Source organism: Myotis nattereri (genome assembly GCF_964212035.1).
Source record: "Myotis nattereri genome assembly, chromosome: 1".
In the NCBI taxonomy this organism is placed as follows: Eukaryota; Metazoa; Chordata; class Mammalia; order Chiroptera; family Vespertilionidae; genus Myotis; species Myotis nattereri.
Genome location: NC_138075.1, coordinates 87,156,983 through 87,166,588, shown reverse-complemented (window position 1 = coordinate 87,166,588; position 9,606 = coordinate 87,156,983).

Below are 9,606 nucleotides of genomic sequence, written 5' to 3'. Positions count from 1 at the left end.
CATTGGCCAGAAGTTGCCAAGGCCAAGAGCAGCAGGGACCGACCAGCCCAGCAGCCCCCGCGCAGGGGCCAGGGGCCAGGGGCCAGGGGCCAGACGCCTGCACTAGCCACAGACCTGGGAGTTCCCTTCCATCCTCGTGGCTCTCGGAAAACAGCCAGCCCGCACAAAGGCCCGTCTGCGGCCCGGCCCGCGGCCGGCTCTGGCCCGGGCCACCTCTGCGCTCCCCTGACTGGGGTTCAGTTCCGGAGGAGCCTCCGCCCGGCAGCAGCGGCGGGAGACAGAGGGAGGGAGCCCCAGCTCTGGCTGGCGGGGCCCAAGGCGCAGCTGCGTTTCCATTCTCCTCTCAATGAAAATGCTGTGGACGGCAGATAATATCAGGAGATATGACACTACTTCGTCCCCCACGTGTTGCACGTAAAGAGAATCCTAATGAGCATCTGTGGCCTGCGCTAGGGACCCCGCTAGTTAGACCTAACCGAGGTCCTGACTCCCTTCTTCCTGGGATGGGGTTATTTTCTAACTTAAGGCATTTCATTGGCCTAGCACAAGGCTTTGAATGAGGGAGGGGTGAAAGGGCTGGAGGGCCTGGGTAGGTGGAAAGCCACCCAGTGAGGATCGGGTCACAGATGTGGGTCCTCTTCCCACTCGGAGGACAGGGGCCAGGCGATGCCGGTTAAGTTGCCTCTCTGCTCTCTTCCCCTCACCCACAGGGCCCGAATGGAAGAGGAGATCTCAGCTATCCCTTGGCTCTGCGCAGGCTTTCCTGTGGAAAGTTCATGCCAATTCTAGAGAGACCAGGACTATTTTAGGGGTGGGGAAAAGTTCTCCTCTGACTGCACAGGTCAAGGATGGCATACTGTAGGCCAAAGGAAGGCTAGTAAACCGACTGAAGATGAACACAGACGCAGGCAGTGGCTTTCCATAGAATAGCATTTGTCAGGACTATGGGTCCATTATGGAGTGCTACTGTGCCTTGGCCAACCAGTTGATGGAGGCTTGGAGCAAGTGGCTCCTGCTTCCAGGTGCCCTTGGACTCCAGGGCACTACACATCCCAAGCTCCGTCCTGTTGACCCTGAGGCAGTCCCCATGTGCCATCTGAAGCCAAGGGGTGGGAAACCCTCTTTGGCCAAAAGAGCAGATTTTTTTATAAATTACTTTCCCTGGTAAAGGCCTTCTGTACCATCAACAATGATGGTACATCATTTATGGATAATATCACCATTATTTGTTCATTGTCTCAATACTGATTCTATGGATTAAAATGATGATATTTTATTAACTACTTATTTTATTGAATAGTTGGTATAGAAATATGTGGTCCTGCTTCCCTTCCTTTTGGAAGGCAATGTTTTCTTGGAAGCCCAAAGAGCAGAATTGTCCCAGTTGAAAAAATAGTGAGATCTGTTGCTAGATATTTAAAAGTAGATATGCTGAAGCTACTTCAATTATACTATATAACATTAAAATACAGTTTAATGAACACATTCAACTTCAAAGTTCGAAGCTTTCAACTACCCATATTTGAGAATTACTCTGTCTCCTGCCCTCCAGAAACTTCCTTCTCTATAATAAAAATACACAGAATACTCAAAGAAGACTTGCACAGTAGGCTACCTTAGAATGCATGTAAGTCTGTTTCAGAATTTTGCCCTTACATGGATAATTTTTGAATTTTGGTCTGCGTGTATGAGACAAATTCTTCATTGGATCTGCTTAGCTCCATGTCATTACAGACCTTAAGCAAAATATGAGTTTATTCGCTCATTAGTAATTCAGATTTCATTATTCTGCTCCTTCAGTTAAAATCTTTACATGCTGGCAGCTGTTTTGAAATATTTTGAAAGTTGCTTTGGCACTCATCCAACCAAAAGGGCTGCAGTTAGCATTTAACTTTCTCATTTTGTATTGTCCCCACCTCTAAAATCTATGTATCAGTGTACTAGTATGTAGAGATGTAGATATTTTATGATGTTTTAACCCTGATTACATATATCTGATACATAAACAGCTATCACAATCACATATTTACATCTCCATCCTTGTGTCAGTGTACAACTGTGTCTTTTGTTCATATGACAAAATTACCTATTCTGTAAAAATGTATTTTCATCTACTTAAGAGTTAAATGGCTTGATTTTGAATTTTCACCATTGGCTGTCAGAAGCTGCCAATACAGGTAGGAGAGAGGAGCTACAAAATATGATTATACTAATTTTTGCGTTGCTTTGGTCAGATATTTAAAGAAAAATAAAATAGTATGTGGAGATAAAGATAAGTTAAAGCAAAACAAAATGAATAGAATGAAAATGCCATATATATATATATATATATATATATATATATATATATATATATATTATAAGGTAAGAAATGCTTTACTCTGAAATGTTATTGAAGTGATCATGCTACAATAAGAGATTTTTTTTTTTAGTAGAAATTATTCCATGTGATAATTTACAACAATGAGAGATGAGTCTTTATTGTAAAAAGAGACATGAGCTAAGATTAAGGTCTCTCCATATCCTGGGATGGAGATTTTCCCTTGTGCAGAGGGGTTAAATATTTGATTTAAACAATTTTCATCTTTGTTCCTAAATCCAAATTGAATTCAAGCTCTTACTGCTAAATTTGCCATGCTATTAATATGTCCTCTAGTCCACTCAAAAGCAAAACAATAATATCAGAAGAGAAAAAAAATAAAAAAATAATATAAATTTAGCATTATAGTCTTTCTTGATATTCAAGAAGAGAAACTAAGAAATTAAGAGAGACTATGTAATAAATAACTATTTATAATATATATGCCCATATATAATGCATAAGGAGACTACTGAGGATTTTTTCATATTAATACTACCTATATCAAAGACTAACCATCTCAAGCTATTATGCTAAACTAATTCTCAGATAACTTTATAAATATATCTAGAAAGAGAAGAGGTTTAGTTCAAAGAGAGGAGAATCCTTAGCTATTTTTTAAGTCAGCAGTAGGCAGTAGGGGAGGAGAAACTATTTTGTAAAAAAAAAAAAAAAAATTGGTGAGTGGGAAAGGGGCTGAAATCCATGGTTTTATTTTTAGTTAAAATATTCACACATCACAACACATAATTATTCCAAAATATGTGCAAATCAATAGAATCTAACTAAAGCTCATCTTAGACTTGAATGCAAAATAACTAATACTCTCAACATATTCAAAACACTGGTTTGTCTTTAAACATCAATCTTGAAATTGCTTTTGCTTATTTTTTTTCATGATGGTGGATTTAATTTTGGAGTTGATCTAGTTCTTATTTTTAGGAGACAATTTTAAATCTACCTGTGATGATGAAGGAGTCCCAGATGTTGGCTCTAGTTCACTTCTTCTGTTACTGTCCACATACTCAGAGCTCCCAGAGTCACTGACCTGTGAGTGGGCACTTGCCTGCACCTCAGGTCCAGCAGCCGTACTACTTATTGTTTCAATGAAAATTATACCCGGTGCTAAGTGGAAGTTTTATTTGTTTGGCTTGGTTCCTCCAGGCAGGCATACTTATGTGGCCAATGGACTCTTTTCTTCACTGAATCTTCTTACCAATTGTAAATTATTAATTCAGGGCCTGGTTGATTGAAGGAGTGACTAATTGCTTTGAACTGATTTTTTCCCCCAAAATGAAATCAACCATATTAGATGAGTTTTTACTTGAATTTTTCATTTTCAGTAGGATGGGATAATCACTCAGCAAATCAAACAAATGGTTTTATTACCCTACATGCTGAGTCGACCATTTTTTTTTTATTGAACTATTATGTCTCTTCAGCTAGAGAAGGGATTTTCAAACTTTAGTGTACATCTGAATCATAAAAAGGGCTAATTAAAACACAGATTTCTGGGCCTTACTTTCACAGGATTCCATTCTGAACAAATTCCTGGTTAATACTGACACAGTTGGCCCAGACACCGTATTTGAGAGCCGCAGTGTTCATGATAAAGGGTTCAGATGGGAGCTCTAGATTCAGATCCTGACTTGGCAGCACACTGACTGAGTGGTCAAGGGCAAGTTATTTAATTGTAGGTATTCTTTTTCACTATTACATCAACATTCAACAAGAAGTAATTTCGTAAAGTTGGCTATAATGTGGACTCAGCGTAGTTCAGCTTACAACTTCAATAATGGCACAATTTTTTGTGTGCTTTTTTAGATAGTTATAGCTAAGTAACAAAAGTGATGTATATGTATTTCTCATGTTATCAGAAAGAAAATTTAAAAGACATGTGGTCCAGATTTAATAATGTTAAAAATGTTTACGGTTTCATTAAGGACATTCTGAAGTGAAACTGGCAGCTTTTTAACCTGAATGTGGCAGGGGCAAACACAATGACTCCTAGTACAGTTTGGTGCCACTGCCTTGATCCACCCTAATGTCTGAGCAGTTTCACTCACCATTGCTTTTACACAATCAGTTTCAACCATCCACAATGAAAAAGTAAAATAATCTTATTATAAAATAGTTTTGACCTTATGAACACTCTGAAAATGTTGTCAGCCCACACTTTGGGAACCCTTGTCTTAATAGTGTGTGGCTATCAAGTTGTCAGTATGACCAATCAGGAAAAGGAAAAGTTTAAACCTTCCTTTCGCTGCATTATTTTGAAAACTAAAGAAGTACTTTGCAATTTTGTATTGCTTACTATTAAATTATTAATTATTATTAATGGTGTACTTAGGATTTTGATCTCATGAGAACACAGAAATAGGTACTGTGTTTTCTTATACTGCCATCCAAGAAGTGTGTATAATTTTGAGCAAAAACATGTAAATACTTAATGTTGAAGGTCTGGGCCCAGGAACTCAATTTTCCTTCTGTACTCCAAAAAAAAAGTGATGGGAATATAAATATCAGAGTGATACTCCAGAAGGTGGAACAATGAGACACACAGGGAGCTAGATTGAGTTCAGTAGCAGGAAGAAGAACCTGAAGAAAGAACCCCTAAATGTGCTGAGCCTCCCTTGCTTGAGACATAATTTAGCAGAACAAGATGACCGCCTTCTAGGAATTCACATGAATAAAGTTTTCACTAGGGGCCTGTTGGAGTCAATATCCTTCAAGTTCATAATTTATATAGACATAATTTCACTCCTATTATTCCATCAGCAAAACATCATAACACTGTTTTCAAAGTGTTGCACAACCTTTCTAACATGGCTTACCACAGATATTTTCTTTATTATGATTCTTCTCATGCTGGAGGATTTCAAAGCCTTATTCAAAAAAATACAAACTGAGTTATTGTGCAAAGCATCATCACTTTCCCCAAACCTAGAATCCAAAAGAAAAAGGGAATGTAAGTATATTGAGTAATTAATTTTATTTAAGTACCTTGGACAGCTGCTCAAGATATGGATCAAATAGGTGGAGTAACTCAACCTTTTGCAGTTTAATAATTGTTATTAGTGACTCACAATCAGAGGCATATCTCAGAGAGATTGCAAACTACTGAAGAATTAATCATGTAAAATAAAACTTAAAATAATCTTTTCCAACAGTCAGGCACATTTTGATGAAATTCCTAGAAGCAGCAGCTTCTTGGCTGACTTATTTATAGAGACAACCTTGTAGTGTTTGTATCTCAGGGGAATAAAGAAAGTATATACATCTGATAAATGTTATCTGGGTATCATTTCACAATGCTAAGACACCAAAATGACTTTTGATCTTATTTATTTTGACTGAGAAATGATTTCTCCTAAAAAAAAAATGATCTGTGTGGTCACAGTCAAAGCAAGCTATAAATGTGAGGAAGAATTATAACTTATACGCAAGAGAAAACATTTAAATCAATTGTTCAAATGTCAATGTTTTGGCACTCTTATTTTGTGGAATGACACAAAATATTTTCACTTGGAAATTTCCTTGTTGCCAAAGATCTTGGCTTATGATGACTTCCTCATTTTTAACTTTTCTAAACAGAAGTATTGAACATTATAGAACTAAAATGCACTGTTTATGAAGTCACTTAGGCTTTAACAAAAACAAATTAGTAATTGCTTTTATAATATAGAAGTTCACTTATTTCTCATGTAAATGTTTCAGAGTAGATGGTCTAAGGCAGATGTACTCTATATTATCATGCATAGACCTGGACTCCTTCTACCGTGATGCTCCACCATGCCAAGGGTGTTGAACTGATATAGTCAGAGATGATAAGCTACCACATTTGTACTATAGGCATCGAGATAAAGTACCAGGAGTGAGAGAGGAGGGCATGGTCATCCCCTTAAGAATATGTTTGGGAAGTAGCACATACTACCCTCACATCTCATTTAGCAAAACTTAGTTACTTAGCCATGAATGGCTGCAAGATAATCTGGCTAATGAAGTCCACATTTCAAAGAGTCATGTGGCCAGATAAAAAACAGGAGTTCTATTATTATAGAAGAAGGGGACAGTTCAATTCAAAATCCACTTGAAATTAAGAGACAAAAATTAATCCACTTAATCTGAAACTAAAATATTAGTAGTAACTCCTCATTGAAGTTAATGAGGATTAGCTTCCAACAGTATATATTTGAAATATAATAACCATATTCTGAAGTATGCACCATTGAATCTGGTAAAGATGCCTTTCTGATTGCCATCAAAGACAAAAGGAAAGAGATATAGGAGTAAAATGTGATGACATTTTTCCTTTTGTTAAAAGGAAGATGATATTTTTTTAAGAATTTCAGTATAAGAATTTTTGTATTGAGAAGTGTAATATTCATTTGACTAATGACAGAAAAATTAAACCCAGGCAAAGATGAAGATATTATTTATTAATAGTAATGTGGTCAACTATTGTTCCTTTGGCCAATATTCAGAATATGAGGGAGGGAGATTAAGGATTAAGGTGATCCCATCACTATGTTTATATTTTGTGGGTTATAGAATGAACATGGACTCTAGGAAGCCTCAACACACCTTTCACTGAGGGAATGACTGCAGGTATTCAACAGTTTGAGAATGAAGAGAACCTCCTATTGGTGATCTCAGTTGTCTTACCATTTACCACCTGATTCTGCACAAAGACAAGATATACCCATAAAATAACTTGCTCCCTCCAACCATTTTCTACCAAAGACCCTCAACCTTCAATTTGAACTTATTTTAAACTTCTATCTGAACTCCAGGTTTCTTTCCAGCACATTTCAATGTCATATACCACTGTTACCATTTGAAAGTTAGAAAGACATTCAGATATTCTAATAGTAGTTTCGAAAGGCCCGTTTCTGCAGAGCATGTTAGGGGTCAGGAGAGGGAAAACGAGTCAGTGCCCCTAGATTTTAACCTGGACAGGACTCGAGGCAAAGTACTTAACCTTTCAGGGAAGAATTCATTTCATTTATTTCCTTTCATTGGTGCATGAATTTATTTCAAAAAATACTCCTTGAGCAACTACTTTATGCCAAACATTGTTTTTGTAAGCCATGGGGCTACAGCAGGATAGAAACAAAGATGCTGCTCACATGGAGTTTTCGTCACAGATAAGAAGAAACAGGATCAAACAAATGTCTGCAAAAATCAGAAAAGACAACTCACAAGGTCGTTATAGGAATGAAATAAGGTAAACAACAAAATATTCATCCTAGTGCCTGACATGCAAACACACCTCCAGGTAGAATCTATTACTGATGCTATTACATGGATCTAGGAATAGTATGAATAAAAAAATTTGAGTTAACAATAATAGTCTAAAATAGCATGCCTAGTCTGCATTGAAGGTATTATTTCTACTTTTTAATAATTTTTATAGAATTTTCTTTATTGTTGAAAGTATTCTTATTTTGTAAAAAAAAAATCCCCATTTCCTTAATATCTAATGGAAAATAATCACATATTAAAATAATTTGTACCTCCCTCCCTCCCTTGTTTCTCTTATTTTTCAGCATGCAATTTATATTTTCCAAAAAATGTATACACACTTTAACAGCTGATAGCTCAATTTTGATAATGAAATATATTTTTATAAACATTACCTTTACAATTATTCAAAGTTTGTGAATACATTTTTGGAACACCCTATTATTTAAAAATACCCACAAAGAATTAATGGCATTAACATGGGTAAAGAAATGAACATAAAAAATTAGTATTTCTGATAATCTGCTACTAGTCAGGCACTATGTTAGGTGTACTGTACATACTCTTTTAACCCTCATAATAACCCTATAAAGTACATGTGATTAGCCACATTTTTACAGATGGAAAAACTTTATAAATTACACAGTCTTGAGTACATATTTGAGACAACTAAAGAAAAATGAAGACAACTAAAACAGCTTATATTTGTAGTTGCCAGTTACTGTTTTATAAATAGGTGGCTGTGTGTATTTTTCCTGTAAGAAACGAAGGAATATATTGCCACCAATCAGCTTGAGAAGATAAATGACAGTTCTCATCTTAATTATTTGCCCTAAAATACATCAGGCTTTTTTATTTTCCCTATTAAATTAATTAAGTTATTATATAAATGTCCATGACACTCTACTTCAATTAGGAATGCTCATAGAAATTTTAGATTTTTTTTAAAAAATTCCATTGGGTAGTGATAGTAACAGTATCGCTCAATGGTTCTCAGAGCCTATTAGTCCCCAGACCGGCACCATCACCAACGTGGAAACCTGTTAGAAGTGCAGAGTCCTCACCCCACCACTGAGTAAATAACAGAGTGCAGCCGGGAAAGCTGAGTTTCAACATGCTCTTCAGGGGATCATGAGGGACCCTAAAGTGGGAGGGGCACTGGTAACCAACAATGTCATAGGTCATTATAATTCTATCTTTTTTTCTGAGGCAAGAATCGCCCCTGATTAGTCTAAAAAAGTTATGTTATTGATTTCTCCCTATGAAAAGAAAAAACAAGATATTTTTTAAAGACTCAAAATTTCAAAGCATTTTGATATATTACCAATGTGGGTGCTGTGCCGATGGTACAGCCAAATCAAATATTTCAAAGGCAACCAAAGTTTGATTCCCTTTCGAAGTTCTTCTTCTAAAAAGAGTAGAGACTACATTACAAAGACTCAAGATCCGGAAAGTACAGAAGAGAAACCGAAAGCAGGCGTGCACACACACGTGCTTCAGAGGCGCGTTCCCGGCTGCAGGGCCAGAGGCAGGTCCTGTTCAGTGCGGAGGCGGCGGAGCGGGTGGGTTGTTAAAGCTGTCACTGAGATTAGAGCTTCCCGAAGCTCCTGTCCTAACATCAAGTCAATTTCTTACTAAACTCTTTCTCATTTTAAATGGGAAAAAGATTAGACTGTTGAGTGCTTGGGGGAAAAGAGAAAACTGGCTGGTAGGCAAGCTTTCTTTTTTAAAAGAAAAATTCTCTCAGCCTTCCGAACTCGCAGATGGCTTCATAAAAGTTAAGGAAAAGGCTAGAACTAGTAGAAAAATAAAGAGGGAGGGAAGAAAAAGGAAATGAGATCCCTCTCTTGAAATTAGGGTTCCTTCAATATCAGTGAGAACAAATCTTTGAAGTTCTAACAGGTACCGTTGAGACAGAGGAAGAGACTAACATATTATTTGAAATAATATTTGGAAACTTTAACTTCAGAATAACACGGGGAACACATGATCTAAGGATGCAA